At 36.6% G+C, this 21,583-nt stretch overlaps 1 long non-coding RNA gene across 5 annotated transcripts; it reads right to left on the minus strand.

The window, feature by feature from the left end:
* Positions 1 to 200: 200 nt before the first annotated feature.
* On the minus strand, positions 201 to 15,282 carry LOC107787756 (uncharacterized). Of its 5 annotated transcripts, none has more exons than XR_001648469.2 (5): positions 14,849 to 15,282; positions 12,163 to 12,318; positions 7,193 to 7,568; positions 6,789 to 6,860; positions 201 to 451 (listed from the first exon to the last, which is right to left on the minus strand). It is a non-coding gene; the product is annotated as an uncharacterized LOC107787756 (long non-coding RNA). The 5 variants fall into 5 exon arrangements; XR_001648471.2 differs by having other exon boundaries at positions 12,252 to 12,318; positions 14,849 to 15,281; XR_001648470.2 differs by having other exon boundaries at positions 7,193 to 7,571; positions 12,252 to 12,318; positions 14,849 to 15,281.
* Positions 15,283 to 21,583: the final 6,301 nt, after the last annotated feature.

Raw genomic sequence — 21,583 nt, forward strand, 5'->3', positions numbered from 1 at the left:
AGGGAAAGATAACACAATATAATGCATGTCTCTCGTTCTCGCCTTCACGAAAACACACTTAGTGCCATGAACTCTCATTCTCACATTATAATATAAAAATAATTGCACGACATTACTGTCACGACCCAAAATCTGCCTAGTCGTAATGGCACCTAACCCAACCCACTAGGTAAGCCAAATAACAGCTAACACAATACTACTGAAATTAATATGAAATCAATAAGTGAAGTTACTAAATTCCCATACAATATCCCAATGATTGGTAGTACAATTCATGAGCAACTAAGACTTAGATTACAAAACTGATATGAAATAAATACAACACAGGTTTGGAATGTACATAAATAAAATTCAAGTCTAAAGCTACCAAGGACAAGTGATAGCCATATCTGGAATGCATGTATGTCTTTAGTGCTAACTCCCGTCATCCACAACATCTCAGCTTCAAGATCTACACGTAAGGTACAAAAGTGTAGTATGAGTACAACTAACCTCATGTACTCAGCAAGTATCATAACTAACCCCGATGAGGTAATAGAATCAAGAATTATAAATGATACTCGCTATTACCTGTACAATTCATAATCCCAACAAGTACAGAATAGAAAATATGATCAAATCATGGAATCACAGATAAAACCACATAGGTGCTCTCGGTTTTCTCAACGTAATCTGTAGTTAACAATCCAGCATATAAGGAAGATATGCAAATAAATCAGGTAACAACCAAGGAAAATTATAAGTAAAGATGGAATGCAATAACCAAATATCAATCCGTTGCGGCCCGCAACCCGATCCAAATAGAATTCACATCACGACTCTCAGACCCATATCTAAATCTAAATAACCGAACCAAACCAATAACCAGCTCTCCCAGAGCTCGCATCAACCAGTAAGCGATTGGGTTATCATAATTTATGTGTACACCATCAAGAGAGAAACATGCTAGGGTGACCCTAGGGGGATGGATCCATATCCACACACAGCACGAACAATTCAACGTGCTATCAGCCCAGCGTGGTCACAAGCTCAATATCATAATCCTCCTGGCATAGTCACAGGCATAGCAACACAATCTTCCTAGAGTGGTCACAGGCTCAATATCATAATCCTCCTGGCATAGCAACACAATCTTCCCGGCGTGTTCACATTCATAACAACACAATTCGCTTGGTGTGGTCACAGACATAACAACACAATCTGTCCGGTGTGGTCATAGGCATAACAACAGAATTCGCTTGGCATGGTCACATGCATCCAGTCCAAATCATATCACACAGAAGTAAATATACAAAAACATATGTATATGATCAATGAATATCAGATTTCATGCTCCTAGACTGGTATAAGTGACATGCTACAATGTATGCATGTTCAAAGTGTGCTATCATAGCTCAAATCGGCAATTTCATCAAAAAATAGCAAATACCAAGTTCAATCAGGAGATTAGCCTCTATGTAACCTCAAAACATGAATCAAATAGCTCATAGCAGGGTTACAACTATGAGAAGCATCACAGCTTAAAGCTTAACAATCAATTCAAGGCATGTCATAGCCTAAGCACTACCCCAAGCATGCATAAATACTCCGGTTCTTTCATATGGGCTCAATCCCCACACATATGCGCACCCGTATCACATATCTATCATAAATAACTCAGGAAACTAGTGGATCAACCAAGTTTAGGTAAGATACTTACCCCAAGCAAGCCAAATCAAATATCGAGCAATTCAAATGATACTCTAGAAATGCCATCTCACGCAAATCGACCTACGAACGGCTCAAAACCTCAAGTTTTGGGTTTTTAACTCCTCCAAAATCGCCTTACTTATCCTCCAAAAACTCAAAAAGTGAAGAAAGTAAACTCTAAATCCTGAATTTGAACATTAAATACCACTGCCAGGCCACCTTCGCGATCGCGGTCACCAACCTCGCGATCGCGGTTCAGATGCCCAGTACGATTTTACCCTTTGCAATCACGACCATGAAGCCCCGCGATCGCAATGAACAACTCCATTAAACCTTAAGACTCTTTCCAGATAGCCTATAGTGAAATGGTCATAACTCTTCGTGTGGAATTCCAAATGACAAACAGTTTGATTTTCTGAAAACTAGAAACAAAGGACTACAACTTTGTTTTGGATCACCTCAAATTCCTTACAGATTGCAAGATATAAGCTTTCAAAGTCAGCCCTGTGATAGCATAAATTCTTCTATGCGATCGCGAGAAAGGCTACTACGATCGCGATTCACTAGGCCCAAACATCAATTTGCTCTTCGTGAACGCGACCCAAAGGTCCAGGATCGTGATTCACACACCTGAAGCCAAAAACCAGCAACTGAAAACGGGCCTAAAAATCGTCTAAAACTACCCCAAAACTCACCCGAGCCCCTCGGGACCCCATCCGAACATAGCAACAAGTCCCAAAACATAACACGGACCTACTCGAGGCCTCAAATCACCCATAATAATATCAAAATGATGAATCGCACCTCAATTCAAGCTTCATGAACTATTTCAAATTTTAAAATTTCAAGCTTACGCTGAACACGTCTAAACAACTCAGAATCACCTCAGATTTTGCACACAAGTTCCAAATGACATAATGAACATATTCCAACTTCCGGAGCAACAATCCGAGCATGGTATCATCAAATTTATCTCTTGGTCAAACTTATGAACTTTTCAAACCTTCAAATTGTCAACTTTTTCCAAATTGGGCCAAAATCTTCTAGGAACATTCGCATGAAAATCCAGGCATACGCCCAAATCAAAAATCACCATCCGGACCTAGCGGAACCATTAAAACTCCTATCCGAGGTCAAATATACAAAAGTCAAATTTGGTCAACTCTTCCAACTTAAAACTTCTAAAATAAAAGTCATTCTTCAAATCAATCTCGGACCACTCAAAAACCAAAATCGACCGTACAAGAAGGTCAGAATACATTTGTGAAGCTACTCAACAGCTCGAACCATCAAATAGGATAAAAATGCTCAAAATGATAGGTCGGATCGTTATATTTTTTCCTACTTAAACATATGTTCATCCTCGAACATGCCAAGAGTCATTACAAAGCCATCGAATTACTGTGTAAACTTACCACACATATACCCATGGGTTATCCCATGTCACCACAATCTATATAAGTCTGACAACACACCTAACTGAAAATCCTTACTTCAACCTTAGTCCACAAACCTTAGAACCCAATCTCCAACATCCGGAATTCATTATAAGACCCGATTCTCGCATCTAGACACTGCACAAATCTAAACAAACTGTATCAAGCTATAACCATAACCTAGGATATATTCACATGATATACCGTATAACTCAGATGCTCATAGCAATAACTTCTGATCACAATAGTTGCTCAATAACAAACCTGGTACTGGTAACAAACCTCATATCTAACAAAATCTTGTTCTAAACTTTCGTACACTGCCATTGCTGAAAGAACTATGCAGTAACTCATAACCATTCATCGAATCAATAAGTCATGGAGCTTTATCGCCCGATAAGAACCATTGCCAAATTATAAATTGACATATAATATTATTCTTCGAAACATACCTTAACCAAATACGATAGTAATAATTCCAGATCAAATAACGTCATCTCATCCAGTATAAGCTACTCGACCGGTACGCTACACCAATACCATCTATTGCCATATGTGCACCAAACAAGCAACAACTCAAATGCACCCAAAAATGGAAAGAGAGTCAAATGAGAGAACTGTTCCACAAGCTCAACAGATACCACCACAAGCGCAATGCTATGAACCCATCATACAAGGGAGAAACAACACACACGAAATAAGCACAAAGGATCATATTGCTAACATAATTCCGCTGCGATGCGTGACCCAATCCAAACACCAGTCCACATAGAATACCTCAAGCCATGATGCTCTTAATCAATAACCATATGCATATCAACAACAAATACGCAATGTGCATGATCATAACCATGGAGTAACGAATAACAAAATATACCGCAAACAGGAAAACTATAACCAATGCGCAATCAACCATTCAATACCCCAAGAGCCATTTTGCTCGAATTCCGCCACAAAGCCCAAACAGAACCACATCATGTGTGTAAATAGTCAACAGTCTCAAAACCCATCATAGAATAGAAGATCAACACCCCGAGAATATAAAGCACGAAGATCAACTCTAACCTATGACACACCCTTCAACAATAGTTGTGCTGAGTAAACAAATCTGACCCGATGTAGAATACGTATCCTTAATAAGCCTACTAATGGCTTCCAAATCAATTTCGATCCTCCCAAAATATATATATATATATATATATAACCTCCGAGAAGTCCACCATAACCATCAACAATACATACACTCAACTATCAACCTCTTAACATACCTTTACTAACCGCAACCAAGGAACAATCTGTCTATGAGACCCTCATAGCCTTCAAATTCTTAAAATACAAGAATCTCCATATTCGATTTCAACTCGACCACCCAAATGACTGACACATCCCTCATAATATCTGGATGTCAGCATTCGATCAACTAGGCGATTACCGTAACACCAGTCAAGCATCCGCAAGTCAAAATATAGTGTACCCTTTTTGAAATACACGCTCTTTTCAGGTAATATCAAGATAGTGCCAGTATTCTTCTAAACACCTAAAAACTTCCATTGCCATCCCGAACTCATGACCTTATCTTCTAACAGAACCTAAACCTCGTACATGAAAACCTCAATCCCACATGTCGCACCGCATCTATCATGCCATCATATGAAAAGTATGAGAATCTTATTAACAACTCTGAAGCACAAGTGGGATACATGATCCATCATCCAGAAACCTACCACTGTACCCATTCGTGAGAAAGTCACAACATGCAACATACCCTTCATACTTGTGAAAAATATCCATCTCTAGCAGAGGTCGACACCGTCGAGAACTCTTCGAAACTCATATGCACATAACCAAGCCATCAGAACTGAATTCCTCTAACTTAACCAAGTTACACCAATTTCCAAACTCAAGAGTATTTCCACAACACACCGGTAAAGCCTCACCACATTATAAGAACCAAAAGAACCGATAACATCCATTACTATGCTGATCCAAGCTACTACCAAGCTATACTATTCCTCCGAGTTCCTTATGAATTGCCTTCAAGTTAACATATTTCCTTGCCAGTACACTACGATCCTTAACCCAAAGTTCACTACAACAGATCTTACCATGAACCCTCGTCGTCCTAAAGCCCATAAACCATTATATTCCCTCTTAAGTACCAAAAGTACCGCATCTGAGATACCCACTCTGAAGAGACTTTATGTGAATATGACGATGTTTCCTCAACCTCTCTGATACTGAAATGTAGAACCCCTAATGATACGGATATGCCACAAGTCTCGACAACTTTCAATGTAAATCTCATATCTTATCCACATACAAATCCAGAAAATCCTCAAATACCACATACGAATCTTGAACTCATTAGAACCTTATCGAGAGTCATCCACTATGCTCAAATCCCCAATGTACTGCCAATACAAGCCAAATAACTTGTACTCCATTAGCGCACAAACACATAAGAAGTAACCCCACATTTTAGCAACCGAGTGAATCCCTTCTTTTATAATGCTATATCCACCATAAATAGCAAACCCGAATCACTCCAAGACTTCCATATATCCATAATACATCATGCATTCAGAACTTTCCTTACTCGAGTCATCCTCTAAACCAACCTCTTCATGTCACAATCAATCTGCTAGTACACCTCAGACCAAAACTGTCATGACCCAAAACCCATAATAAGTCGTGATGGCACCTAACGACGCCGCTAGGCAAGACCACAAGTGAAATTACAGTTTAGTTACCCCTTTTTAACATTTAAAGCAAAATTTCCTTTTTAGAAGAATGAAATAAGTAAGATCTCATGTAACCGTACATACTCTTTCTCAACAAAACTATCAGCGTGATAAATACCCAGTAAGTATCTAGTCTAATCTCGATGAAATAGTAATGAGGGGTCGACTTGACACTTACTAGAGGTCAAATAATAATAGATTTACATAAAGTAGACGTGGTGAGTGTACAACAAGTAACAACGAAGCAAATAAAAGTAACTATAGCAATTCTACACATGAGTCTATATCAAATCACTAAACATGTCATAACTGGCCTTAAAGGCGCTAACTCAAGTGTTACCAAACCAAATCCAGTTCTAATTATTAAGCACGAAGCTGGCGAGGCGTACGACCCGATCCCATAGGAATAGTGGTACTGCCGAGGTGAATGAACCGATCCTATAAGAATAGTATTACCAGCATACCGAGGCAAATGACCCGATCCTATAAGACTAATTATATCACTGCCAAGGCGAACAACCCGATCCCATAAGAGTAATTGTATCACTACCGAGGCGAATGGTCTGATCCCATAAGAGTAGAGAAATTTACCTCGCTCGCGGATACACATGCGAGACGAGAAGACACAGATCTATAGATTATCAAATATTTACCAAATTTTACAACGTAAGAGGCTAAGTCGGTATCTTAATTTAAATCCTCAATCTCAGTCCTAATCAAGATAATTAATATATATGATAGGCATAAAATGGCAATTAAAGGCATGATGTGAATCTAAGTCTACCCGGACCTATAATAAATATAGCTATATACGGAATCTTTTCACCTCGTGCGTACATAGCTCCTCACAACAAGTAGCACGCAACAATTAATACACCTAAAGGGCTAAGTTCCCTCTTACAAGGTTAGGCAAGAGACTTACCTCGATTCCAAGCATGCATTCCAGCTCTCCAACCTCACTAGGACTCCTCAAACGACGTCAAGGACTCCGAAACTAACCAAAAGTCGTACAAACTAATAAATATATGCTCAAAAGTTCATAATTTAGCTATTAGAGTAATTACCCAACCCAATTTGGAAGATTCCTAAAATTCACCCAGGACCCACGTGCCCAAATTTTGGAAATTTTCGAATATAAATGTTACCCATGACCTCACGAATTCAAATATATAATTTATTCTCAATTACATAATCAATTTTGTGGTCAAATCTTATTTTTATCAAAACCCTAAGTTCCAACAAAATCCCACATTTCCCCCCTTAATTTCATGCTAAATCTACTCATAATTCGTGTATTTAACTCAAGAATTAATAGGGATCACTTACCTCTTGAAGTTGATGAGAATCCTCCACAAACGTGCTCTCAAATCCTCCCAAGACCAAGTAGAAGTGTGTGGAAAAATGGGCTAAGTCTTGAAATTAATGCACATCTGCCCAGTGATTTCCGCACCTGCGGTCACTTAACAGCATCTATGGAACCGTCGCTTTGGTCAAAAAGCCGCATCTGCGATCCCCCATAGCCTCCCATCTCCCAGCTATTTGATCAGTTACAGATGTTGCAATTACGACATGGGATCGCAAATGCAAACCCTCGCAATTGCGGCACTGAAGGCTTGAGGGAGGCAAATGGAAGTCAATTTGTTCAAAGGGTAGAATATGTATGGAAACCAAAATATTGTGGAACCTGTTTGATGATTGGGCACTGCTGTAAAGAACCAAAACAAATAAAAAAGCCAAAAATTGCGATGATCAATGTGTAGAAAAAGGTGTGGCAGGCTAAAGGAACAATTATAGTAGTATAGGAAAAAGAGGATGATCAATTGAAAGCAAGCATTAAGTCAGGGAAGCAAGTAGATTCAGAGATAACTGAAGGATGGAAGGAAGTTAGGGGGAAATCAGATGCTAAAACAACTCATGTTACTGGTGATGGGCATATGAGTATAATAAATGACTTCACTGTTAAACAGGGTGAGCAATTACCAATACCAGAATAAGAAAATTATGCTGAAAGAGGCCAATATAGCAGAAGTGGGAACACAGGGGTAGTACAAAATCTCTTTAATCCGGCATGAAAATAGTAGCTTGCAATATTAGGGGTCTCAATAAGCTGTTTAAGCCTAAGGACTTATGTAGTTTCATTAGGGTAAATAAAATTAGCCTACTGGCTATAGTAGAACATAGAGTTACTGGAAAAAAATGTCAATCAAATAATCAAGAAGGTTGCAGTAGGTTGGAGTTAGTCTACTAACTATGAGGCCAATGGTAAAGGAAGGATATGGGTAATATGGGATCCAAATATTTTACAATTCAACGAGATGGTGAAGAGCAATCAGATTATACATGGAATTGTGTCTATTTGTGCCCTAAGTTACAGTTATATATTACTACAATATATGGCATACATACTATTGATAATAGAAAAACATTATTGAATGAATTAGAAGTGATTCATAGTGGAACTGATGGAGCATGAGTAGTAATGGGGGACTATAATACAATATTGGGAGTGGATGATAGGATCCATGGCAATCCAGTACAAGAGGTTGAGATAAGATACTTTAGGGATTTCATGCTGAATAACAACATGAATGAACTAAAGTATATTAGGAGAAAATTCACATGGACAAATAACCATGTCTGGAGCAGAATTGACAGAGCAATTATGAATGCAGAGTAGATGACAACAATGAAACAGATGGAAGTGGTAGTTATGGACCCATTCATCTCAGACCATTCACCACTGAGAATTCAATTTGAAGATGTAGTTCAGGAGGTCCAAAGCCATATCGATTCTATAGAGTGGATGATATTCCTGAGTTCATGAAGGTGGTGGAGTATGCATGGAAGACCCCTAGTAAATGGGAGGGGATGCAAAAAGTGTGGCTGAAACTTAAGGCGGTTAAGAAGGAATTGAATAATCTACATACTCAGGAATTCAAAAGAGTCGGGGAGAAAATACAATCAATTAGGAGGAAGCTCAAAGAGACATAAGAACAAATGAGGGACACATATCACCAGACACCTCTATTTGAAACTGAGAAGGAATTGAGAGTACAACTAGATAAATGAGGGATGATAGAGGAAAGTATACTACAACAAAAATCCAGGACCAAGTGGCTAAAACTTGGGGACTCAAACAGTGAGTACTTTTATGCTTTCTTGAAGAATAAAATATCACAGATTAATATCAAATCGCTGGTAAATCAAGCAGGGACACTGTTGCAAACAGAACATGAGGTGCAAAAGGAGGTAGTGAGGTTCTATAGGGAGTTCTTGGGTAAAGCTGCTAAACAAATGCCTGTAATAAATCTAGATATAATGAAAGAAGGACCAATGTTCACAATAGAACAACAACTGATACTAATAAAGCCAGTCACTATAGAAGAAATATATACAACAGTCAGTAACATCAATGACAACAAGGCTCCAAGGTGTGATGGATTTAATACTTTTTTCTTTAAGAAAGCATGGCCTATTATAGGAGAAGATGTGATCAATGAAACAAAACAATTATTTGCCACTACAGATATTTACAAGCCAATCAATTGTACTTCAATGACTTTAATTCCAAAGGTAAAAATTCCAAGTTCAGTAAAAGAGTACAAGCCAATTTCATGTTGTACTGTGATGTATAAGATCATATCAAAAGTGCTCATCTCAAGATTAAAAATGGCCATGGCTAGTCTCATTGATAACTGTCAGGCTGCTTTTGTCCCAGGGAGGATCATTTCATACAACATCATTTTAAGTCATGAATTAGTGAAAGGATATGGCAGGAAAGGGATAACTCCAAGATGCACGATTAAGCTAGACATGCAAAAAGATTATGACTCTTTGGAGTGGTATTTCCTGGAGCAAATTCTGATAAATTTGAAATTTCCAATCTGCTTTGTAAAACGGATTATGAAGTGTATTACCATTGTCTCCTACTTTGTTATGATAAATGGAAGGCCTACTAGACCATTTCCAGCAAAAAGGGGCTAAGACAAGGAGATCCATTGTCACCTTTCCTGTTTGCATTAGCCGTGTACTACCTAAGCAGACAACTCAGAACCTTGAAATACCAACCAGACATCAACTACCATTCAAGGTGGGAATAACTTCAAATAGTCCAGTTGGGATTTGCTGATGATCTACTGTTGTTCTGTAGAGGTGATGAAAAATCTATTTAAATGTTATATGGATGTTTCATGGAGTTCTCTAGTGCGTCAGTGCTAAAAGCAAAAGCTTTATCTACTTTCGTAGAGTAAGCTCAGCAATTCAATAGGCAGCCGTCGTTAAACATGAATTCACCAAAGGAGTGCTTCTAATTAGATATTTGGGATTTTCTCTAAGTACAAAAAGGATGTCTGTTATACAGTTTCAGCCACTGTTAGACAGGATGAAAGGAATAATAACGTCATGGAATGCAAAATTTTTATCTTATGTAGGAAAAATTCAACAGATCAAGAGTGTCTTGTTTTCTATCCAAGTCTACTGGTCACAGATCTTTGTCTTTCAAAGAAAGCTATACATATAATAGAAGCAATATGTAGGAAATTTCTTTGGTCTGGGGGAGTTGATATATCTAAGAGATCTTTAGTATCATGGGACAGACTGTGCCAACCTAAAGTTGTTGGTGGATGGAACTTGTTAGATATATCTAAATGGAATAAGGCTGCAATATGTAAGCTACTATGGAATATAGCTCAAAAAAAGGATAAGCTATGGGTACAATGGATACACATCTACTATGGGAGAGGTAGAGATATAAAAGACATTGAACGTAGACAATCTTCGTGGATGATGAAGAAGATTTTGAAGGCTAAGCAATGCTTAATTGATACAGGCATAAATATGATTGAGATTCTTGAGATGGAGAATTTTTCTAATAAAAAGTTATACATGATGCTAAGAGGAGAACAATATAAGATGTCATGGAGAAAACTAGTGTGTAACAATGGAGGAGCTCCAAATGGATCTTTTCCCTTTATTTGGCTATCCTGCGCAAGTTGAGCACTCGAGAGAGATTAGCAAGGTGGGGGTAACAAATGATCTACAATGTCCTATGTGCAACGTGGAAGAGGAAAGCATTAAGCATATATTCTTCAAGTGCACATATGTTGTTTCTATCTGGAGCAAAATACTACATTGGATGGGTGTCACACGACATGCAATGGAATGGAGCCAGGAGCTAGTTTGGGTATATTTCCGTGCCAAAGGTGGATCAGCCAATGACGAGATATACCGAATGACTTTAGCAGGATGTGTCTACTATGTATGGCAAGACATAAATGAGAGGATCTTTAGGTCACAACAGAGATAACAAGGGCAGATAGTCAAGATGATTGTTGTATGAAACCCAGACTCAGAAAAAGACTTGAAGAGTTAAACTTTTATCCATGAAGAAGATCTACTGAGGAGTACCAAACTACACCTACTTCCCTGATTTATAGTTAGTTATTAGTACAGGTAGTATATAATATTTAACTAAGGACTAGAAAGAATATCCAACCTTAGTAACTTGAGCTGTAAATTTCTGCTTTGTTAGTAAAAACTAAAAATTACCAAAAATATACAGATAAACACATATTAGCGTTTTAAAGTCATGTAAAGTGTAAAGAAGTAGGATAAAATGAGTAAACACATATTTGCAAGTTTAACACACAATTAAAGCGGAACAGAACAAATATCCCTGAGTTCAAAGTCTAGCCTAAGTTCGCTAAGGTCAGAACCTAAGTGTAATCCCCAGCAGAGTCGCCATGTTGTTGGACCCTATTTTTTATAGGTCAAAACAAAATAAAACTAGTGGTTCCTCTTAAGTTGATAAAAAAAAGTCGCCACATAATATTTAAGGTATACTAGGGTACCTATAAGTTTTTAAAAATTATTGTCCTAATGGTCTACTAACCAGGGAGATTTGGGTAAGGGTTCTAGTTATTCTAAGGGAAATATGTTAGGCATCCCCTAAAATCTACCTGAGGTAGATCCTTGAACATAGTCTAGGTTCGAGGAAAGAAATATCTATATTCTAGTTGATTATTGGTTAAAATTTCTAAATGGGATTTTATAAGAAAGTGAGAAAATATTTTAAAACTCATTTGAAAATCGTCTTTGTTTTGAGAACTGATAGTATAGTTACTTTTGAAATAACAATGTTTGTTCAGAAACCTTCTCATTTATGTTTTGTAAAAGAAACAAGAATAAAATTTATATTATATGAAAAAAGAGTGTACCTCGTCTATTTATTAAAAGTTGTTTCAATCCGTGTATAATTAAAAAGGGTATTTGATTCTTCAGAAACAACAATGGTTTACCTCACTTGTTTGAATAGCATGGCTTGTCTCTTTTGTTTCAAAATGGTATGGTTCACTTTGTTTGTTTTTTAAACCAATTAAGTTCAAACCTGGTAGACGTTTAGACTTGTCTCAAATTCTGTTTTGGTTTTAAACTCATCCGGATCCCGTTGATGCCTAAAACCAAAAAAAAACTCATTAAACGATAAAAGAAAGATTAGTTATCAAACAGTTAAGATCAAAAGCGTTCAGTTTTAAAATGTCAAGTTTGCTTGAAATGGAACAATTAGTCTTTGAAATCATAGTAGCCCTTTGATCTATCAGATTTGACTTGCCTACACAATCGGAGTAGCTACAAACATCCAATAATATTGTTAGTTATCCAAAGACATATACAGAAAAGCGAAATAACTATAGCATATATTTAGGTAAAGGGAGAAAAACTGGACTCTTCTATGTTGGGTTGGCAAAGCAAGTCAGGCCCAAATTGACTCTAAGTAGTGGCAGACTCCAACAGGAGAGGAAGCAACCTAGTTTCTCCGAGCTTGGGCCTGAGTTCCAAATGAACTCAATAGGCCCAATAATCATGCATAGAAAAGAAAAAGAAGATGATTATCATGTGTCGATATAAAGATGAAGTAAGACAAATTATAATAAGTAATAATGAAAAGGATCTAAAGAATACAGTAAAGTCAATTTTCATTTGTGTTAATACTTTGAAGATTAGTTTAGGTCAATGACTAAGGGCTTAGGGTGAACCATATTTATTTATGAAGTCTCCCTATGGATCCGTGATACTTCAGAGTTCACGAGGGTCTCATGGATCCCGAGCAGTGCTTGTGCCAGGTAGGGGTGCCTCAACCACAAAGCCAGGCTCATACCCAAATACCATTTAACATTGACCATCACTCTTCCTCAAATATTTGAGCACAAACAAATATTAACTCAACAGTTCAACTAACATAGAACATGAAAAGGGTTAATATAGAAAGTTCATCATAAAATCTTTCAAAGGTTCAGCCACGCAGAAACACCAACTTGAAATCAAACAACCATAGTAAGCATTGAAGCCATCATTAGAGTGCCAAACCATAAGCAGCTAAGCACTAACACAATATTGACCTTGAAACATTCTCAAGTTCAGGGATGTCTTATTAAGTTGTCTGAGATATCATTAGGTGACTTTTGTTAACTTTACTAATAATCTAACACTTATGAACCTCCCTTAGGTAGGTTCAAACCATTAGTATAGGTTGCAGACATCCTAATAGTCTTCCAAAATATTTTAAGCAAGTATACACATAACTAGGACCTTACTTCATTAAACACTTAAGCTAATAACCTCACTCAGAATTTCCTAAGAGTATACCAATTAACTAGGTCAACAGAGACATCAACATGAATGAGAAGGCTAGCTTTAGTTTTTATTTAAACCTAATGGAAATGGTATCTAATCATGACAATGCACGGTCTATCAGGTTTTTAAATTACTAGAACCAAACAATACTCAGATTCATGAGTGAGAAGTATCAAAACAATGTTGTTAATTAGTCATGAAATAACAAGTAAAGACATTCATTTTCAATTAGTAAAGGCAAGCAAATCACAAAAAATTATCATTTGGACATGTGATCAGGTTTACTAGCAAGTTATGCCAACAAAGTTCGCCATATGATTTTATTTTTTACAAGTTGTTATGATAATTACATATGAATCATTCTATCAGAACCATAGTATCATGAACAAGACTGCCAACTAGAGTCATTTAGGCAAACAAATCAATATGAGAAACATGAGCAAAATCCTTAATGAGAATCATTCATTGAGCTAAACCAATACAACGTAATATCATAGGCGGAAAGATCAAGATAGCACATTGCCACAGGTATGAAGGTCTTAATAGGATATCAGGAGAAGTTCAAGGATATGATTCAGTCAACTTAGTCAACATGACAGTGTGCACATGTCTATTACTTAATCAACAAGGATAGACTACATGTAATTATTAACATGGGTTTTAGTTCAACTAACATTAAGGCTCAAGAGGATTTTCCTATAAGAGTAACAACAATGTAGAATCATTTTAACCAGCTAAGTCATGAGAAACAAAGTTCGACAACAATCACAGATTTAACAACATCACGGAGATAACAATAAGGAAAACATCATTAATTTTAAAACAAAGATAACACAAATACAAAATATAATAAAGGGTCACATGTTATTGACGAACATTATGAACAACCGAGAATTAATAGGTAGACATCATAAAAAGAGAGCCAAATAAAATATTGAAGAATGAAAGAGGGAGGTCAGTGTTCACTAGACTTCTTTGGAGCAGCAAACCAGGTAAAGAAAAATCAGTAAAAGTCTGAGAACCCAACCTCAACAATCAACTTACCGTACTCGAACTCGAGCATGAATAAGAGAAAGAAAAGAGAAATTAGAGAAGAACTTCTGAATACTTGAACCAACAGAAAATTCTTAGACTTTTTAGTGTGTGTCTGTGTATTCTTTCAATGCTCTTCTCTGTATTTTTTCAGTGCGTTTGGTGAGGGTATTTAATACTTTATTTGTAGTAGAATTGATGCCTTAAGGCTCCATTTGAACTCAAAGAGGTAGTGGGGAATGACGAATGACTGCTGATGATAGCAAAAGGGGGGAAAACAGAAGAAAAACAAAGGAGAAAGTAGGTTGGAGCTTTTACCTTGAAGAAAATCGGTCGTTGGAGACCAAAGGACTATTGGTCAAAGCCTATGTCCAAAGGTCACTACGTTTGACCTCTTAACCAAGAATCATCTTGACCAAGAATCATCATGATGTAGTTCGAGATCCTCATAAATCTTCAGATGCATATGATGATTTGAACGACAGGAAGCAAAATCATGAGGTTTGGACACTTTCATCTTTTGGTCTGGGGTTTCGGGGGTTGGGATTCAAAGTCAGGTGAGGAAAATGGAAAATACCGGGGGGATTCTTGGCTGGAAGAAAGAGAGGATGAACATTTGGGTTAATTTGAGTGACCTTGCGCGGATTTATACAAGGTTCAAGGATATATGGGGGTCATTAGGGGAAGTCATTAGGGTTTGGGGTTGTTTCCTAATTAAAATGGGACACTGGAGGGGAGCGTTGGATCATTTTGATCAACGACTCCAAATCTTTGGAGGTTTAATGTAGAAAAAATGGTTGTCGTTGTATCAAAAGGATCCAACGGTTGAGGTAGAACACTGAATTATTTAAAAATAAAAGGAAGGTTGAGATTAATTGTGGACCATTTATGATTTGGATCAATGGTCCAAATGCATTGTATTTTTTTGTGAGTGTTGAGAACGTGTGATGTGGCGCACAACGATTGGTTGGAAGGGAGTGGTGCAGATTGCGAAATAGGATGGGGGTGGAGGTTTCCAGGCCGGGTTTTGAGGCATTGAGCCTATGTTTTGGGCCAAATTAAGCTAGCTAGGGATTTAAATTATGGTCATATTGGGTTAAAACTAAACAATTGCAATTGCAACCTATTTTGAGTTTTTGACCCCTTATATAACTAAATTAATTACACTTAATTAATCCTAATGAGATGTAATAAAATATAGTTATCAAATGTATTTTAATTAATGTGATTAGTTAGTATGAAATAATTAAAATATAATATTCATCCATTAAATTATGAAAACTAATTGTTTAGTTAATTAAAGTAATAGAGGTAATATAATTCAAGACTTAAATTATTAGATTAATAGTAATAAACAACAACAAGCCTAGTAAAATCCCACAATTGAGGTCTAGGAAGGGTAAAGTGTACAGAGACCTTACCCCTACCTAATAAAGGTAGAAATATTATTTTCGAAAGACCCCCGGCTCAAAAGAAAGTAAAAATAAAGCAATAAATAGACAGTAGCAACAACCAGCTAATTAGACATGGGCGCAAATAGAGATACATGCAACAACAGATATCTAAGACTACAACACTATAAAATAGATGCAATCTTGCTGGGAATAATGACACAATGTGAAATATCAAGGGGCTATGCATAGCAAAATACAAGACTAGTTACTAATACTACTAGGATGCCTAGATGAAATTCTAGACTACCTGTCAACCCACAACCCTAATCCTCGACCTCCACACCCTCCTATCGAGGGTCATATCCTCGGTAAGCTGAATAAGCATCATGTCCTACCTAATAACCTCACCCCATACTTCTTAGGCCTCCTTCTATTCCTCCTCTAACCCGCCATAGTCAACCGCTCACACCTCCTAACCGGCGCATTAGGGTCTCTCCTCTTCACATGCCCGAACCATCTCAGCCTCGATTCCCGCAACTTATCTTATATAGGATCCATGCCCACCTTGTCCCTAATATACTCGTTCCTAATCCTATCTCTCTTGTTATGTCCACACATACATATCAACATTCTCATTTTCGCTACTTTCAACTTCTGAACATGAGATTTCTTGACTGGCCAACACTCGGTTCCATTAACCTCCTTACTAGATGAATGGCTTTTGTAGTCGACCGCCCTGACATGAAACCGAACTGGTTCTCCGAAATAGACATACTCCTTCTCACCCTTCTCTCCAGCACCCTCTCCTAAACTTTTATGGTATGACTCAGCAGCTTGATACCCATATAGTTATTGCAATTATGGATATCACCCTTGTTCTTGTATAACAGGACTATCAAACTCCGCCTCCACTCTTTGGGCATTCTCTTCGTCCTAAAAATAATATTAAATAAATCAGTAAGCCACTCCAAGCCTGCCCGGCCCATGTTCTACCAAAAATCTACTGGAATGTTGTCTGGTCCGGTCTCCCTACCCCTACTCATCTTCCACATAACCTCCTCAACCTTAATACGTCTACACAACCCGAAATCACCCTGGCTTTCCGAGTCTTCCAACATCCCAAGCTCAATGATCTTATAGATTAATCGTAATACTTGTTTATATATATATATATATATATATATATATATATATATATATATATATATATATATATATATATATATATATATATATATATATATATATATATATATATATATATATATATATATATATATATATATATATATATATATATATATATATATATATATATATATAGTTGGCACCTCTATTTGGCCAACAATCATATTTATCTTTTTTCCTGAATTTTTGCCCTCTTCCTCATTTAGTTTATTTATCTGCTATATTAAGAAGAAGAAAAATTGAAAAGACACGCCTTTAAAGTCTTAGTACACGCCTTGCTCACTTTCTGTAATGGTTGAAAATCCATTGCCACCATTTTAATTCTTATTCTCTATCCGTAACGTTTTATAATCCCTTCCGCCCCGTTAGAACAACCACCAACTTCTTTTCACCTCCTCTCTTTTTGGAGGACTAGGAATCAGGCTGCTTCTCTTCATATTAGAAGTACCCACTTATGACAGAAAAATGTATGAAGGAAACTTGAAGTTCACACGCAAATACTCGGGGTTTTCTACAAATCATGAGAGTTGAGAGTGTTGTTATATATTCTCAAGTATGTCTTCCTAATAATATTTCTATGCTTCCCTTCTTCCTTTCATCCCTTAGATTGACCTTTTCCTTCTTTCGACTATTCTGATTGGTGTTATATATATATAAAGAAAATCAAGGTACATGAATTCAACTTAAACCCAAAAAAATGAAAGAATGAATTTTAATTTATTTGATATAGTCATAAAAGTTGATTAGAGATTGGGAGAATACTTACAAAGGATGACTATATGATGCAATGTGAGTATTATTTTTCGGAGCAGGTCATCTATGCCAACCCAAAACAAATTTATGTTCTCTCTATTAATGTGTAGTGTGCACTAATTCGACATACTCTATTTAAAATAATTTATAATATTTTCAGATGGAAAAAGTTCTTATTTTTCATGTATATTTAAACCTTTTATTCAAAATGTCCTTTCATTGTTTAGATGTTATTTTCATATAAAACTTTATTCACACCAAGTTGTGTTCCACAAATTAATAAGATTGAATTTTGAGCAACTCAGTGAGAACTTTCACAAAAGGATATTGGTTCTTATATTTTGTCGAGACATGGGACTAATGAAGGGACATGTCTGGATTTTATTCTCTTGGACATATCTCGAAAATAAATCGACTGTATTTGATTTTGATACTTATTTTTCAATTCGTTTTAATTGATACTCCCTTTAACTGGTGAATCTTATTAATTCATCGAAGGCTAGCTAAAAAAGGAGCAAAAGGTTGAAAGGGTCAAGAAAGGTTTGTGTGGTAAAAATAATGTGAGGTACACTATGTGATTTATTGAAACGAGATGTTCATCAACTTTTATTTTTTGGTCAGTATTGTGTTCTCAGTAATGAATAGATTTTAACCAATGATTATTAAAACAGTTTTACCACATGAGGATTTGCAATTAAAGTTTAGCAGTCATATATTATACAAAACAAGTAACTTTATAGGATTAAGAATTTTAAAATTAAGAGAGAAAAACTCTTAAGTGTTAGAATTTTTTTTAATATCCAAAATTAAAATAATTATGTCATATATTTAATAAGAACTTTTATAACCGCGCAAAGCGCGGACAAATTTACTAGTTAGTTTAATTAATTAAAGCTGTAGAAGTAATATAATATATAAATATTTAAACTAAATTACTATTGATTATAAAATTAATATTATTAACTATTATTACATGTATTATATCATTTATATTTTGAAAGAATAGGTATTATTAATTTAAAAAATAATCCACTAAATTTATTGCAGATTAATAAGTGTAAAAAATTTAATTTAAAAGGGGAGGGTCAAAATTGATCGTCAACAGCTGCCCCTCTTTGACTAGAGACAATAAAAGAATTTGCGGGCAAAGAAATTGACCGAATGACCAATTTTGTACCAACTCTAGGAATATATTGCAGGGACTATGTTTTGAATTGTGAAAGATCATGAGTTGTGAGATTACGACAGAATTTTGGTTTTGAATCGTCTACATACCTCGGGCTTAACGAGTACCAGGCCACATATAGTTTTCGATGGTGATTTGGAGAGAGTTGTGCTTGCAGAAATTGCCCCAGTATCATGTTATGACAATACCGCAAGACAGAAATATTTTGATACCCAATGACTTTTGAATTGTAGCTTGATTATAGAATTTGAGAGATTTGACAATTTGGAGTTGTACTGATTGAATTGAGTTGGAGGCTAGATCCTTGGCTTGCTTATGAGTCTGTTATCCCCCATTAGCGGTGTAACCTGGTTTGTTGCTTAGAGGAAGTTTCACGTTGTAGTGTTTGAACCTGTAAAATGGAAGATACGCACATACCCATATATCCTAATGCAAATATGTTAGGATATAATTTAAATATGTAGGAATAACAATGCATGACTGTCAGCTAGCCGTTATTTGGGATCTTTGGGCGATGGGATGTTTGAATCTGAAGCCTCCGAGATTTGGAGCATTATTTGGGATGTCGAGGATGGGTGTTTGAATTTGACTTCAAATGTTAGCCGGGATGTGTATTGCTCCGAAGTTGTCAGAGCATTTGAATCTCCACTCGATGGGAGTATTCAACTTTGAATTTCCTCGCAATGGGAATATTTGACTTTTAATTTAAATCTACATGCGATGAGAATATTTTACTTTGAATTTAAATCTCCATGCGATGGGAGTATTAGAATTTGAATTTAAATTTGAACCTCCGCGCAATAGGAGTATTTAAATTTGAACAAAAAAAAATGTAAAAACTCGTGTAAGCTGCACAAATAAAATGTCAAAACATTCAACGTAATAAGTAGGAAAATAAATAAGCATTCCCAAGAGGTACTCTTGATTGCATAGCTAATTTGCGGCCGTCGATCGGTGGCATATGTGAAGAAATTGAATGGCCCATCCTTCGATTGGCAAAGTTGGCGACGAAGTTTGCAATGATCTATCTGAAATCTTCGATTTGGAGAAGCGATGGTGCAGTATGTACAAAGTGCTCTGATTAGCAGAGCGGATGATGCGATCTGTATTAAATTTCTCCGATTGGCGGGGCAAACGGTTTGATATTGTACAAGATGCTCCAATTGGAAGAGCATATGGTTTGCTACGAATAAAGCGCTCCGATTGTGTTGGGGGGCTTGGCTCCAGGTTACCTGCAAAGAATTCAAAGTTAGTCCTTAGTTATATAAGAAAATGAATTGTACAATAAAGGTGCAATAGGGGCTCATGAGGTTGTAGCAGGTCTGGCATTAATTACGATGTGATCTAGTGCCATTCTATTTCTGTCAATCCTGCACTCAAAAAATAATTCTTAGTAGGGGAGGGGCGTTGATTTGTGTTGATTATGGACCTGGCTTTACCTCGACTCTCGTGGATTATGCCATGAAGTTCGGTAGGTGGATCAAGTAGTATTTTCTTAAATGTTGTTTTGAAAAATCATTTATGTTTGTGGCAAACACTGTCGTTCCAGATTATTACATGTTTAGACGTTTCCTCCGATACGAGTATTATTTCTGGATGGCTTTGCTTTACTGATGGTGCTCCCAAGGATATTCCCATGACGACGAGACTTTCTTGTTGATGCGATTATTTTCTAACCTAGGTAATGCATTACAAAGTCTTTTCCTAAGGTGATGACCGAACCCTTTCAAGTTGCCTACATATCCATACAGAATCAGGTCTGAGCGTAGTTCGAGGGTATGAGTTAATAAAAATGTGAATTGACCGACCCTGACTCAGGCAGCCTACGTATCCTAAGCGAAATCAGGTCAAAACATAGTTCGATTACAATAGATGCAAAATAATAGAATTTTGAAATGATATGACCAAGTCTGACTCAGATTGCATGCGTATCCAAATAGAATCAGGTCAAAATATAGTTCAATTACAATTGATAATAGAATCCAATATGGATTGCCTACATATTCTTTCCAAAGGAAATCAAGTCATGGTGTAGTTCTAAAAACATGTAAATGATATTTTGGATTTCAATTACAAGAGTAGGACCGGACCCTATGTGGGTTGCCTACGTATCCCGTTGTGTGATGTCAGGTATGGCGTCTGTTACAACAAAACTTAACTATATTTTCTTCAAATGTAGTATCTCTTGATTACATCTGAATTGATAGGATTTGTGCTTACTCTGCCGTCCATTTTTTCTAGTAATAATGCCCCCCATGACAATACCTGATGGATCACATAGGGACCCTGCCAATTTGGCGCGAATTTTCCTTTCGCTTTTTCTTGATGGAGGAATATCTTCTTCAAATTTTCCCCAGTGTGAACTGTCAAGGTTTCACTTGTGACATTTGGAGGAACCCGGAAGAAATCCCTGTAAATCTGACACTGGTGACATTTCTGCACGTAGCGAATGGTATCCCTCTCCATGGTCATCCAAAAGTATCCGGCTCTTAGAATCCTCTTGGCTAAAGTGAAACCGTTCATGTGAGACTC

This window comes from Nicotiana tabacum, chromosome 15 (genome assembly GCF_000715075.1).
Source record: "Nicotiana tabacum cultivar K326 chromosome 15, ASM71507v2, whole genome shotgun sequence".
Classification (NCBI taxonomy): domain Eukaryota; kingdom Viridiplantae; phylum Streptophyta; class Magnoliopsida; order Solanales; family Solanaceae; genus Nicotiana; species Nicotiana tabacum.